The sequence below is a fragment of the Xenopus laevis genome, chromosome 5S (assembly GCF_017654675.1).
Source record: "Xenopus laevis strain J_2021 chromosome 5S, Xenopus_laevis_v10.1, whole genome shotgun sequence".
Classification (NCBI taxonomy): Eukaryota; Metazoa; Chordata; class Amphibia; order Anura; family Pipidae; genus Xenopus; species Xenopus laevis.
Genome location: NC_054380.1, coordinates 40,045,715 through 40,057,728, shown reverse-complemented (window position 1 = coordinate 40,057,728; position 12,014 = coordinate 40,045,715). Strand labels below are relative to the sequence as shown.

General features: G+C 45.5%; 1 long non-coding RNA gene across 1 annotated transcript; it reads left to right on the top strand.

Annotated features, from left to right (window-relative positions):
• Positions 1-2,921: 2,921 nt before the first annotated feature.
• LOC108717547 lies at positions 2,922-6,414 on the top strand. Its single transcript, XR_001935855.2, has 3 exons — positions 2,922-3,025; positions 4,620-4,711; positions 4,852-6,414. It is a non-coding gene; the product is annotated as an uncharacterized LOC108717547 (long non-coding RNA).
• Positions 6,415-12,014: the final 5,600 nt, after the last annotated feature.

Sequence of the window (12,014 nt, the reverse complement as noted above, 5' to 3'; positions counted from 1 at the left end):
ATTCTTAATGAATCAGATGAAAATTGAGTGTAGGACTGGCCAGATATGGGATGACTTTGACGTAGTTGGCCAGCTTAGATTTATTGCAATATATGGACAAACAATCCCTGTTTTGTTTAAAGGGTAAGGCATTTTTCAGTAGCAGTATGCACAAAATCTGTCTTAAATATATTGATAATGGGTTGAGTGCAGAGGAACTCTTGTATTTATATATATGTATTTTGTGGTCACAGCCTCATTGCAACCCCGCCTAATGGTTTTAAAAAATAGTGAGCACAACTTTCCCTTATATATAAATATATATTTATAGAGAGAGAGAGAGAGAGAGAGAGAGAGAGTTGAAACAAAAAATATTTATTTGGCTCAATGTTCCTGCATATTCTATACATTTTTCTTGCGGGCACCCGGGTGTTAGCATGGTTAACGGTGTGCACTATCAAGTCTCATTATTTCCAAAATGTTGGGAGGTATGTTAATGACTAGTGTTGCCATGTGGTTATTCTTCTCACAGGTAATGTATGTGTGCCATTAAGAACCTATAAATGAAATGCTATCTCTTTTCTGCATTTAAGTACCAGCATTTGGGGTGTTAAAACTGCATATGGAATTAAGATGCCAGTCTGAGCATCTTGCTACTCCACATTGCTTTAATTTTAATATTCTGTGAGTATTCCCTGAAAGGGAAGACATTTTAAACAATTGTCCTTTGCAATATTTCACCCATGGCATGTGCCCTAACAGATCCTAGGTTCCATGCTGGCAGTACAGAAGGAAACATTTTTGCATGGTTAAGTGATTTAGCTGGTTTGGATATATACATTCCCATCATCATCAATGTGAACGTATTTTTGGTCGTGTCCCATGTGTTCTTACCTTTTATCTGTTTGTTTCTGTGTATAAAAATGTGCACATTACCGTGTGGGTGACTTTGTGAGTATGCACTAGTGACTAGAAAGTGGAAAAGTTGCTAACTGTGTCTGCTGCACCAAGACTACTCACCACATTAATCTGTACTCCTCTTTACTTGTTCTGCAATATTTTTGGAATTTTCATGTTGGCAAATCCTGCTCCTAAAGTATCACAATAAGTCTTAAAGGGGTGGCTCACTTTAAATGAACTTGAATAGACATTCATATTCTGAAACTATAAGCAATTGTTTTTTCTTTTCTTTTTTGTTCGTGTTTTTGAATTTACTACTTGCTTAGCTCTAACTCTAGGAGTGATGGGAGTTGTAGTTTATAAGCAGAAGTCCTGCCCTACTTTACGACTGAGATTCTAGTTATCTGTTAAACAGAGCATTATGTCCCAGTGGCACAGATTACCATTGTAAGCAGCTGTTCTGTCCTGCTTTATGGCTGAGATTCTAGCTATGGGTGAAAGTTCATCCTTTGATAAGGCTTTCCAAATCCCATAGAAATTAATGGAGAGTGGCGGAATTTCACTATTTTGTAAATATTATTCAATTTCTTTGAATTAAAAATGCCTTTATTGCATTGTTTTTTGGGTATTACAGCTACGTTTTGGACACTCCTTGGCCCTTTATCAAGCTAAATGGGACCCAAAAGTAGGCCTTTCTATATTTGTTTTGATTTCTTGGGCAAAATAAATTATACATTTTATATTATTTTGTTAACTATACTTGTGAATAGAATACCTTGTATACCTTGCAATACTAAGGGGTTATTTAAGTCCGATTTTTTTCTGGTCGGAGCTTTAAAGGGATAAACATCAGTCTTTGGTGGGGGGGAACCCCAAAGCCGCTAAAAATCCAAATCCAAAAGTACTACTTCTCAAACCTGCTGTGTTCATGTATAAGTCAATGGATGATGTCCCTTTTACAATTGGAAAAGATCATGATCTGCGCTGGGTTTCAAATGATTATCAGTAAAAAGACATGGCTTTCGGGTGTCAAATCCGAAAAATTCATATGATTCAGATTTTTTCACGATTTTAGAGTCTTTTCCTGCACCAGATTTGTTCTGTTTTATTCATTTATAAATAAGGTAAAAATGTGGATGGTTGATGTGGTTTTACCAAAATAATGAAAATTTTTCGGATTTTAGTAAATAACCCCCTTAGTGTTCTTACTGTTCTTATAGCTAAAACAAACTTCCACAAAAATGGATTTTCCCCTCATTATTCTGACTCATTAAATATGCAAGAGCTTGAAGAAGTTTAATCCTAGCTAGAAATTAATCCATTGTAAATGTCACTGCTACTGGCACTTTTTAGTCCGAGTAACAAATTAAATATGTTGCTGCTAATGTCCTAGTAGGGTCCTGTCCCACAAATCTCAAAGTACTGACCCCCCCTTTTTTTTAATTATCTCAAGGTTTTGGATAATGGTCCTCACAGCATTAGGCAAGAACACACGTTAATTAGGTGGCTCTGACCTGTAGAGGACAAATTATTGCCTGCTTTATTAGAATATACAGTATAAAGGCAATGCCGTTTAATGATGGAGAAAAGATTCAGTCCTTTTTATTACACACTACAGACACAATCCACAACAAAATGCAAAATCTAGCATCCTAGGATACAAGGGTGACACAAAAAAGTTTAAAATAGACACTAAACTTAGTATGACTGGGACCCCAAGCTATAAACTTACAGGATTGTGCTCTCAACTGTTACACTGAAACCTGAGTGGTATTCTGTTTATTCAAACAGTACCACACTCAGCTAGTGGGGTGTTAACCCCAATCATTCTACTTAGAATATGAGACATTTCTAGGGTTGCCACCTTTTCTGGAGAAAAATACCAGCCTTTCTATATATTTATCTTTTTTCCCTATTAATAACATTAGGATAAACCAATATTTTTACCGGCCAGGCCAATAAAATACCGGCCAGGTGGCAACCCTAGAAACTTGCCTCTATATTACTTACTAACAGTGTGTCCTTTTATTTATTGCTTTCAGCCCCATCTCTATAGGTGGTATTGGTGCATTTGTCCTCCTTGCTTTGCTGGTTCTGTTATTTCTCCTTCTCCAAGGAAGTCCTCCTAAGGATCCTTTATTCTATGGTAAGAAACCACTCGTACTTATTCTGGCTTCTGGCTGACCCACACACTCACTAAATATGTTGTCCTTAATTAGTAAGGGTTCTTAATCAATGTATAGATAGAGGCCTTGTTGCAAAATTAATCCAGTGAACTATATACCTGCTTCTAATCAAAAACACTCTGTATCTGCTACCATGCACTGTAACCTAAAGTGCCTACATACTTAGGCTTACTAATTCCTTTTGGGATCACGTATTGAGTTGCAATATTCCAGTAAAGCATTTTTCAATTTGCTTTCCAAGAATTTCCACACACAAAATGAATTTAAAAAAATGTTCCATAGTATGTCTTTAACTTAAATGATCCTTGTTCCCAACCCTTCCAGTTTTTGATGTTTTCTCCTTCACAAGTGTCATTGACCTGATAATATGGCTGGAAGACGATGGTTATATCAGTGGGTTTATGGAGTTTTATATGAAAGAGGTAAGAGCCAGTTACAGGAAAACTGATACTGGAATCCCACGTCTTGGCAAATTGTGCTGTTCCTACCTCTCATAAACCTTAGAAGGATGTAGTTCACCTCCAACCAGGGACAGAATCTGGCAGTAATTTGGCCTCTTTGTTTTCCACCGGGGGCATTAAAACAGGTTATGGCCCTCTCCGCAATCCTGGGACTGTTAATCCTTCACATTTTCCATCTCAGAGATTTGGTAATGGACATCCTCAAATTGCACCAGGGTCCTTTCCCAGATACCCTCATCAGGACCCATCTTATCCTTGCCAACGGCACCCACAACTAGCAAATTCTCCCTATCAGCTTTATTAGCACCCCCCCTATTACCCTCAGGAATATCCACACTGGCCCCAGCCTCCTCAGCAGAGAGGAATCTATGCTCATCCAGGTGCCCCCCAAAATATGCAGGGAATGTGGGAACTAAGGAGCTTGCTTATGTCCCCTCTTCTGGAGGGAGAGCCCAAAGCTATGCCAGGGGAGGCCAAAATGCAGACAGAGGAGGAAGGACAAACAAGTGAACAAGGACAGGCAGACAGGCCTGAGAGCCCCAAACAATTCCTGTATTTGGACAGTCACAAGATTGTTTTCCCAAGTGTGGGAACTTTGGGTATGGAAGGCCGCAGCCTTGGGGGAACGGCAACTTCCTCCCCCACCCCAATATGATGCTCCCTATCCACCTCAGCACCATTACCAACCTCAAGCATAGCTCCGGCCACCTGTGCATGACACGCGGGCCCCCTGCTCAAGGTGACACTAATGTCCACGCTGCTCTGTGGCCTGGCTACCAGAACGTGGATCACAACAGAGGACACTTTCAGGCTGTCATGATGGAGCAAAGTGGCAACATTCCCCCTTTCCAGAATATGTGCTGACCCCTGTGGTGAGTATTGTGGCTAGTGTATTGCTGGCATCTGGTCACTAGCATCTCCAGTTACTACTGAACTACAACTCCCAGTATTTTCTGTTCTTCTGGTATTTAATCCATAGGCCAATGTGAATACGAGTTAGCGTATATGATGTTTAGGGGCTGGTTGGTAAGTGGAGACTTATTGTTTCACCAGTGAGTTCATGTTTTAATCTCTCTCCATCTCTCTTTTATAGGATGCCATTCCAAATGCAGCCTCCAGCCTTCCCCCAAAGCCAATGCACAAGGGGACATGGGACCAAAACACCCATACGTGCCACAGGACCGGGTAAGGGGGGTCAGTTTGGGGGTCACAGAACCCCTCAGTGACATGTAATATCCTTATCATTTACAGTAGGGGGACATAATGCCTTATAATAGATGATCCCCAACTCATTCTCTTCTTTTTTTTTATTCCATTCTCTGCAGCAGGCAACTTGTGAGTGAATCTCAGGAACAACAGAGGCTCATTCCAGTAGAAGCCTCAGCTCAGTGCCGCTCCCTCATCCCCTAGCCTTGGCTAGCCTGTGCCTTCAGGAACCCTCTTCCAAAAACCCATTGTTCTTGCACTTACGCGCTTCTGTTTACACACTCTGGTTTGCTGCCTTTTTTTGTTTTTTTTTTCCTTTTAATTATTTTTATTCTATGGTTTTGATGAATGTATTGTACATAATTTGCCCCCAACCCCTAATGTGTCTGAGTGGAGTTCCTTTGTGGGTGAAGAAATCATTAAGACTGGGAGTCCAGTTAGTTCCTCTTTAAAGGAGATATCTCTGGATAAAATATTGGCATGTGTTTTTCTCTTTTTGGGTTGCTTTCTCCTTTAAAATAAGATGGTTTGCTTGGCCAATGAATCCGATCAGTGTCTATTGCTGGGATGAGTTACAGGCACTGATTGTGTTAGCTGTGTTTGCTTGCTGAGGATGATGGGAACTGTATGCCAGGAAGATGCTAGTATTGGCATATTATAGTTGAAGAATGTAGTATTAAAAGAAAACTCACTGTTAAGTACTGCTGTTTTCTATCAAGAAGGATGTTGTGAGTTGCAGTTCAAAGATTCCTGCAGGACCAATGTGCCCTATTTATGAGACAGGGTTCTCTCCTTGAACATCCCTGCATATTTGCAATTAAAAGACATGTAAACCCCCAAAACAAATTAATGTAAAATTGGTCTGCCTAGCACTTTTGCAGTATGTTTTTCTCATTTTCAGGATTTCAGCAGTTTGTACCCTACTCATGTAATGACATTAAAGCAACAGCGCCACCTGTTATTTATTTTGTCCATGCGGCCACAGTCTTGTGATATCGCCATGCTTGGAACTGACCTGAAAAACATCAGGTGACTCTTCTCTGCTCGCTCGCTTCCTTTTCTGAGCAGAGCAATGTCACAAGAGTTTCCTTTTCTCAGTAACTTAACTTAACAGCAGGTGGCACTGTTTCCCTGTATTAGCAGTGCAAATACGGCTCGTGTCTTGAAAACACAGAAGGGAATAACTCTTCCCGTGGAAGGGGTAATTCTTCAATATTGTGCAGTCTCCCATTTCCAACACTGCTGTTATTTAAAGTGTCCGACTCTGGAGCTGGAGCAGCCAGCCAAGCGATGTTCCCTTTAATCCTGAGTATTATGCTGTGCCGTGTGAGCGCAATGTGTAGCAATAACCAGCCGACTAACCAACCTGAAGGTGAATGGACATGTCTGTTCAAGAGTCGGAACCAGAAAGCAGAGGGATTTGCGTATACTGCATATACTTAAAATCAATGGCATTTACAGATAAATTTAAAGCCACTGGAAAAGTGAAATCGCAATCCATGTGATGGACTCGTTTATTAAAAAAAAGCAGTCAGCATGAAGTGTGATAAATAATTGTGGTTTTTTTTTGGATGTATAATGAAGATGAGGAATTCACCAGGGAATAGTGGATTTTCCACACGGATTTGTTCATTTTGTATAAAGATGCGTTGTTAGAATAAACCGCTCTAAGACATTTAACCAACCAATGGCTCAAGTGTAGTTTCCCCTTGTGTATTTATAAATAGGTGAAATGTAAGAAACATTGTGTGTGTGTGGGGGGGGGGGAGTCATTTTATAATTTGACAAAAAAAATGTGCAAAGGTTTGATATACACATTAAAGGTTCTTAGAGGGGTTGAGCACCTTTAAATTAACATTTAGTATAATGTAGAGAGGGATATTCTGAGACAATTTGCAATTGGTTTTCATTTTATTATTTGTGTTTTTTAAGTTATTTAGCTTTTTATTCAGCAGCTCTCCAGTTTGCAATTTCAGCAACCTGGTTGCTAGGGTTCAAATTACCCTAGCAACCTTGCACTGATTTCAATAAGACACTGGAATATGAATAGGAGAGGCCTGAATAGAAAGAGGAGTAATAAAAATGAGTTTTAACAATACATGTGTAATGTTACGGAGCATTTCTTTTTAGGATGGGGTCAGTGACCCCAATTTGAAAGCTGGAAAGAGAATATTTCTAAAGCTATAAAAAAAAAGAAATGACAGCCAAATGAAAAGTTGAATTAAAATTAGGCATTCTATAACATACTTAAAGGTGACCCACTCTTTTGCAGGGACACTGTACCCTTAGACATTGTTAGTATCTATAAAAACAGCCCATAATCTGTTTGTCTGTTGTGTGCTCTGAGATGTAGGTTTTTCCCCACACACTAGAGGGCGCCCCTACTCCATTATAATGCTGGTGTTTTTCAACAAATCTGGATCATACAAACCCTTGATCTTTTCATTTCCCAGGCTATTTGGGCCCCTTCTGAACAATAAATAGGGGAGGGGCTTATAATTATTAATATTGGGCTCCACTGAAACAGATTGTTTTCTCATTTAATCCCTCTCTTTATCCTTTATGGTTACCCAATGGAAATACCGGTATGGGAACTCTTATCCAGAATGTTTGGTACCTGGGGTTTTATTGGATAATGGATCTTTCCATAATTTAGATTTTCATACCTTAAATCTAAAAGAAAATCATGTAAACATGAAATAAACCCAATAGGATGGTTTTTCTTCCAATAAGGATTAATTATATCTTAGTTGGGATCAAGTACAAGCTACTGTTTTATTATTACAGAGAAAAAGGAAATTTTTGAAGTGGAGTCTATGGGAGATGGCTTTTCTGTCATTCAGAGCTTTCTGGATAATGGGTTTCGAGATACTGGATCACAGATGTAATACCTGTACTTAGAGATAAATCATAATTTTCATGGGCTATTACAGCATTTGTTACAGGTCTTCCTCCAGTATCACACCTGATTTGGAATTCAGTGGCCTTTTGCTTTTCCAAACCAGACCCACTAGGCTCCTTGCACTTGGGGGATGAGACCCTGCATTCAAGCTTGGTACCCACAGACTGCACTCATAATCAGGGAATTGGGGACTTTCAACACAGAACCTGACTGATTTATGGGTATTCAGCCAGTACACGACCCAATGCAGGACTCAACACCCTGTAACTCCCCAAACAGTTCTTTTTTATGCCTCAGCCTCTATTGCAGGTATAGCAGATATATCCAGTGTGCAGCCCTTTAGCTGTGTGCCTGGGGATGCCGCTATCAACATCACTGCTGAGTTTTATCCCACCCTGCCCTGCACCCGCACATTTGAGCAGCCCCTCCCCAGTATTAAATCACACTATTGGTCCATTACCTTGATAAAAATAAGGCTCAGAAGCACCTTCCCTCCCCTCAATATTTACCATAGAGATTCAAGAAAAACACAGAGACATATTTATAGGGAAACCTGTTGGTGCGAACAGGATTTATTCATATTAAAAGTGAATTGGGTTATGGCATCCTTAATGATCCAGAGGAAGGCAAAAACCCTAGATTGCTTGGGAAAATCTGCACTGAAGGGACAAAATTCCTTCCTGACTCCAAATGGCAATCGGTATTACTCCCTGGATCATGGCTTTATACTGTATGTATGTTTGAGAGGGAGGGTGCATGTATGTGCATGTGGGAGTGCTTATGTGAGTACTTATGTGGGTGCATGATAAGTGGGTAGGGGTGGGTGCGAGGATAATGGGGGGTGGGGTGAGAGGAGGGGGTGAAAGCGAGAGTAATGGGTGGGGGTAAGAAGAGGGTTGGTGAAAGTGAGGGTAAGGGGTGGTGAGTGAGAGGAGGGGGTGAAAGTGAGGGTAAGGGGTGGGGGTGAGAGGAGGGGGTTAAAGGGGGTGGATCAGGTGGATGAGATAGAAGACATGGAGGTAGTTTGGATAGTGCACATTGATTGTGTAACTTTGTTATTGTTCAATAGTTTTAAGAATTAAAATTAATAGCATGTATTATTGCCCTCATTCTAACCCCCCTTACCCTCGCACCCACCCTGCACAGTCACCCCACCCCTTACCCTTGCTCTCGCCCCTCCTTTCCACCCCCCACCCTTACGCTTGCTTTAACCCCCCTCCTCTCACCCCCACCCTTACCCTCGCTTTCACCCCCTCCTCTCACCCCCACTCCTAACCCTCACTTTCACCTCCCTCTTCTCATCCCTTACCCTTGCTTTAACCCCACCCCTCTCACCCCCACCCCTTACCCTTGCTTTATCCCCTTTCTTTCACCCCCACCCCATACCTTGCTTTTCCCCCCCTCCTCTCACCCCACCCCTTACCCTTGCTTTAACCCGCCTCCTCTTGACCCCCACCCCTTACCCTTGGCTTTTACCCCCCTCATCTCACCCCCCCACACTTTACCCTCAACTTTTACCCCCTCTTCTCACCCCCCACCACTTACCCTGGCTTCACCCCCTCCTCTCACCCCCACCCAAAACCTCGCTTTCACCATTCTCTTCTCATCCTTACCCTTGCTTTAACCCCCCCTCTCTCACCCCCCCATCCCATACCCTTGCTTTATTGCCCCTCCTCTCACCCCCATCCCATACCCTTGCTTTATTTGCCCCTCCTCTCACCCCCCACCCATTACCCTTGCTTTATCCCCCTTCTCTCACTCCCACCCTTTACCTTTGCTTTATCCCCCTCTTCTCATCCGCCCACTTATCCACGCTTTCACCCCCTCCTCTCACCCTTAACCCTTGCTTTCACCACTCTCTTCTCATCCCTTACCCTCGCTTTAACCCCACTCCTCTCACCCCCACCCCTTACCCTTGCTTAATCCCCCCTCCTCTCACCCCTCACCCTTTACCCTCGCTTTACCCCCTCTTCTCACCCCCACCCCTAACCCTCGCTTTCACCCCCTCCTCTCACCCCCACCTTTACCCTCGCTTTAACCCTCCATCCTCCACCCACACCCCTTACCCTTGCTTTAACCCCCCTCTCGCCTCACCCTTGCTTTAAACCCCCCTCCTCTCACCCCCACCCCTTACCCTTGCTTTAAACCCTCCCTCACACCCCCACCTCTTCCATTGATTTAACGCCGCCTCCTCTCACCCCCACCCCTTACCCTTGCTTTAACCCCCCTCCTTTCACCCCCACCCCTTACCCTTGCTTTATCCCCCATCCTCTCACCCCACCCTTACCTCAGGCTTTCACCCCTCCTCTCACCCCACCTCTTACCCTTGCTTTAACCCCCCTCCTCTCACCCACCCCTTAACCCTTGTTTAAACCCCCTTCTCTCACCCCACCCCTTTACCTCACTTTAAACCCCCAACTTAACCTCGCTTTAACCCCCCTCCTCTCACCGCCACCCCTTACCCTTGTCTTAAACAGTGGCGTCACTAGAGGGGACGGGCCCTGGTGCGTGAACGCGCAGCCGGGCCCTGCTCCCCCTCTGTACGGCCGCATTTTTCAGTGGCGCAATGGGCTGCCCGGGGGGGTCTGAGGGGGTGCGGGCCCCTGGCGCTCGCACCCCTGCTCCCACCGGTAAGTCCGCCAACTGGCTTTTAACTACTCCCCTTTCTACCCCCGACCTTACCTCTTGGCTTTTAACCCCCTCACCAGCCACCCCTTACCCTTTGCTTTAACCTCCCTTCACCGACCCCTTACCCACTTGCTTTAACCCCCCCCTTCCTCTCACTCCACCCTTTGCCCTTGTTTAAACCTCCACTCTCTCACCCCCAACCCTTACCCTTGCTTTAACACCCCCTCCTCTCACCCCACCCCTATGCCCTTAGTTTTAAGCCCTCCTCCACCCCCACGCCTTACCCTTGTTTAAACCCCTTCTCTCACCCCACCCCTTACCGCTCACTTTGACCCCCCTAAACCTTAACCTACTTTAACCGCCCTCCTCTCACGGCCAGCCCTGTGGCGATGACTCGAGCCGGCCCCGCGCCTCCCTGCTGTAGGCGCATTTGTCCGTGGCGCACGGGCTTGCCGGGGGGGCCCTGCAGGGGGTGCGGGGCCCTGGCCCGCTCGCACCCCCTGCTCCACGCCGGTAGTTTTCCGCAACTGCCTTAAGCCACCCTCTCGACCCCACCCTTACCTTCGCCTTTTACCCCCTCCCCCCAACCCCTTACCCTTGCTTAACCTCCCTCTCACCTGCCCTTACCCTTTTGCTTTAATACCCCCCTCCTCTCACATCCTCCCTTGCCTTGTTGTAAACCCCCTCCTCTCCCCACCCCTTACCTTGCTTTTAACCCCCCTCTCTCACCCCCCTTACCCTTGTTTAAAACCCCTTCTCTCACCCCACCATCCTTTACCCGTCGGCTTTGACCCCCTCCCAACCTTTACCTCGCTTTAAACCCCTCCTCTCACCGCCACCCGCCTTACCCTTGCTTTACCAAGTAGCGTCACTAGAGGGGGGCGGGCCCTGGTGCGTGCTGCGCAGCCGGGCCCAGCCCCCCTCTGTACGGCACATTTGTCAGTGGCGCACGGGTCCGGGGGGGGCCCTGAGGGGGTGCGGGCCCTGGTCCCGCTGCGCACCCCTGCTCCCCGGTCAAGTTCCGGCAACTGCTTTAAAACCCCCCTCTCACCCCCACCCTACCACTTGCTTTAACCCCCCTCACTCCCCACCCATTACCTTGCTTTAACCTCCATCTCAACCTGAACCCTACCCTTGCTTAAACTCCCCTCCTCTCACTCCCACCCTTTGCCCTTGTTAAACCTCCTCTCACACCAGCCCGCCCCCTTTTTTTTTAACCCCTTGCTTTAACGCCCCTCCTCATCACCCCACCCCTTACCCTTGTTAAACCGCTTCTCCTTCACCCCACGCTTTACCCTCGCGTTTGACCCCCAAACGCTTTACTCATTTAAACCCCCTCCTCTACCGCCTACCCCTTACCCTTGCTTTAACCAGTAGCGTCGACTAGAAGGGGGCGGGGCCCTGGTGGCCTGCTGTGCAGCCCTGGCGGGGGCCCCACCCTCCTCTGTACGGCCCGCATTTATCATGGCGCACAGGCTGCCGGGGGGGCCCTGGCTCCGCCGCACCCCTGTCCCCGGTAGTTCCGCAACTGGCTTTAACCCCCTCTTCACCCCCACCCCTTACCCTTGCTTTAACCCCCCTCACCCCACCCACCCCTTGCTTTAACCACTTCTCACCCTGACCCCTTACCCTTGCTTTAACCCCCCCACCCCACCCATATACCTCTTGCTTTAACCCCCTCTCACCGCTGACCCTTACTCCTTGCTTTAAACTGCCACCCTTCCTCTCACTCCCACCCTTTGGCCCTTGTTT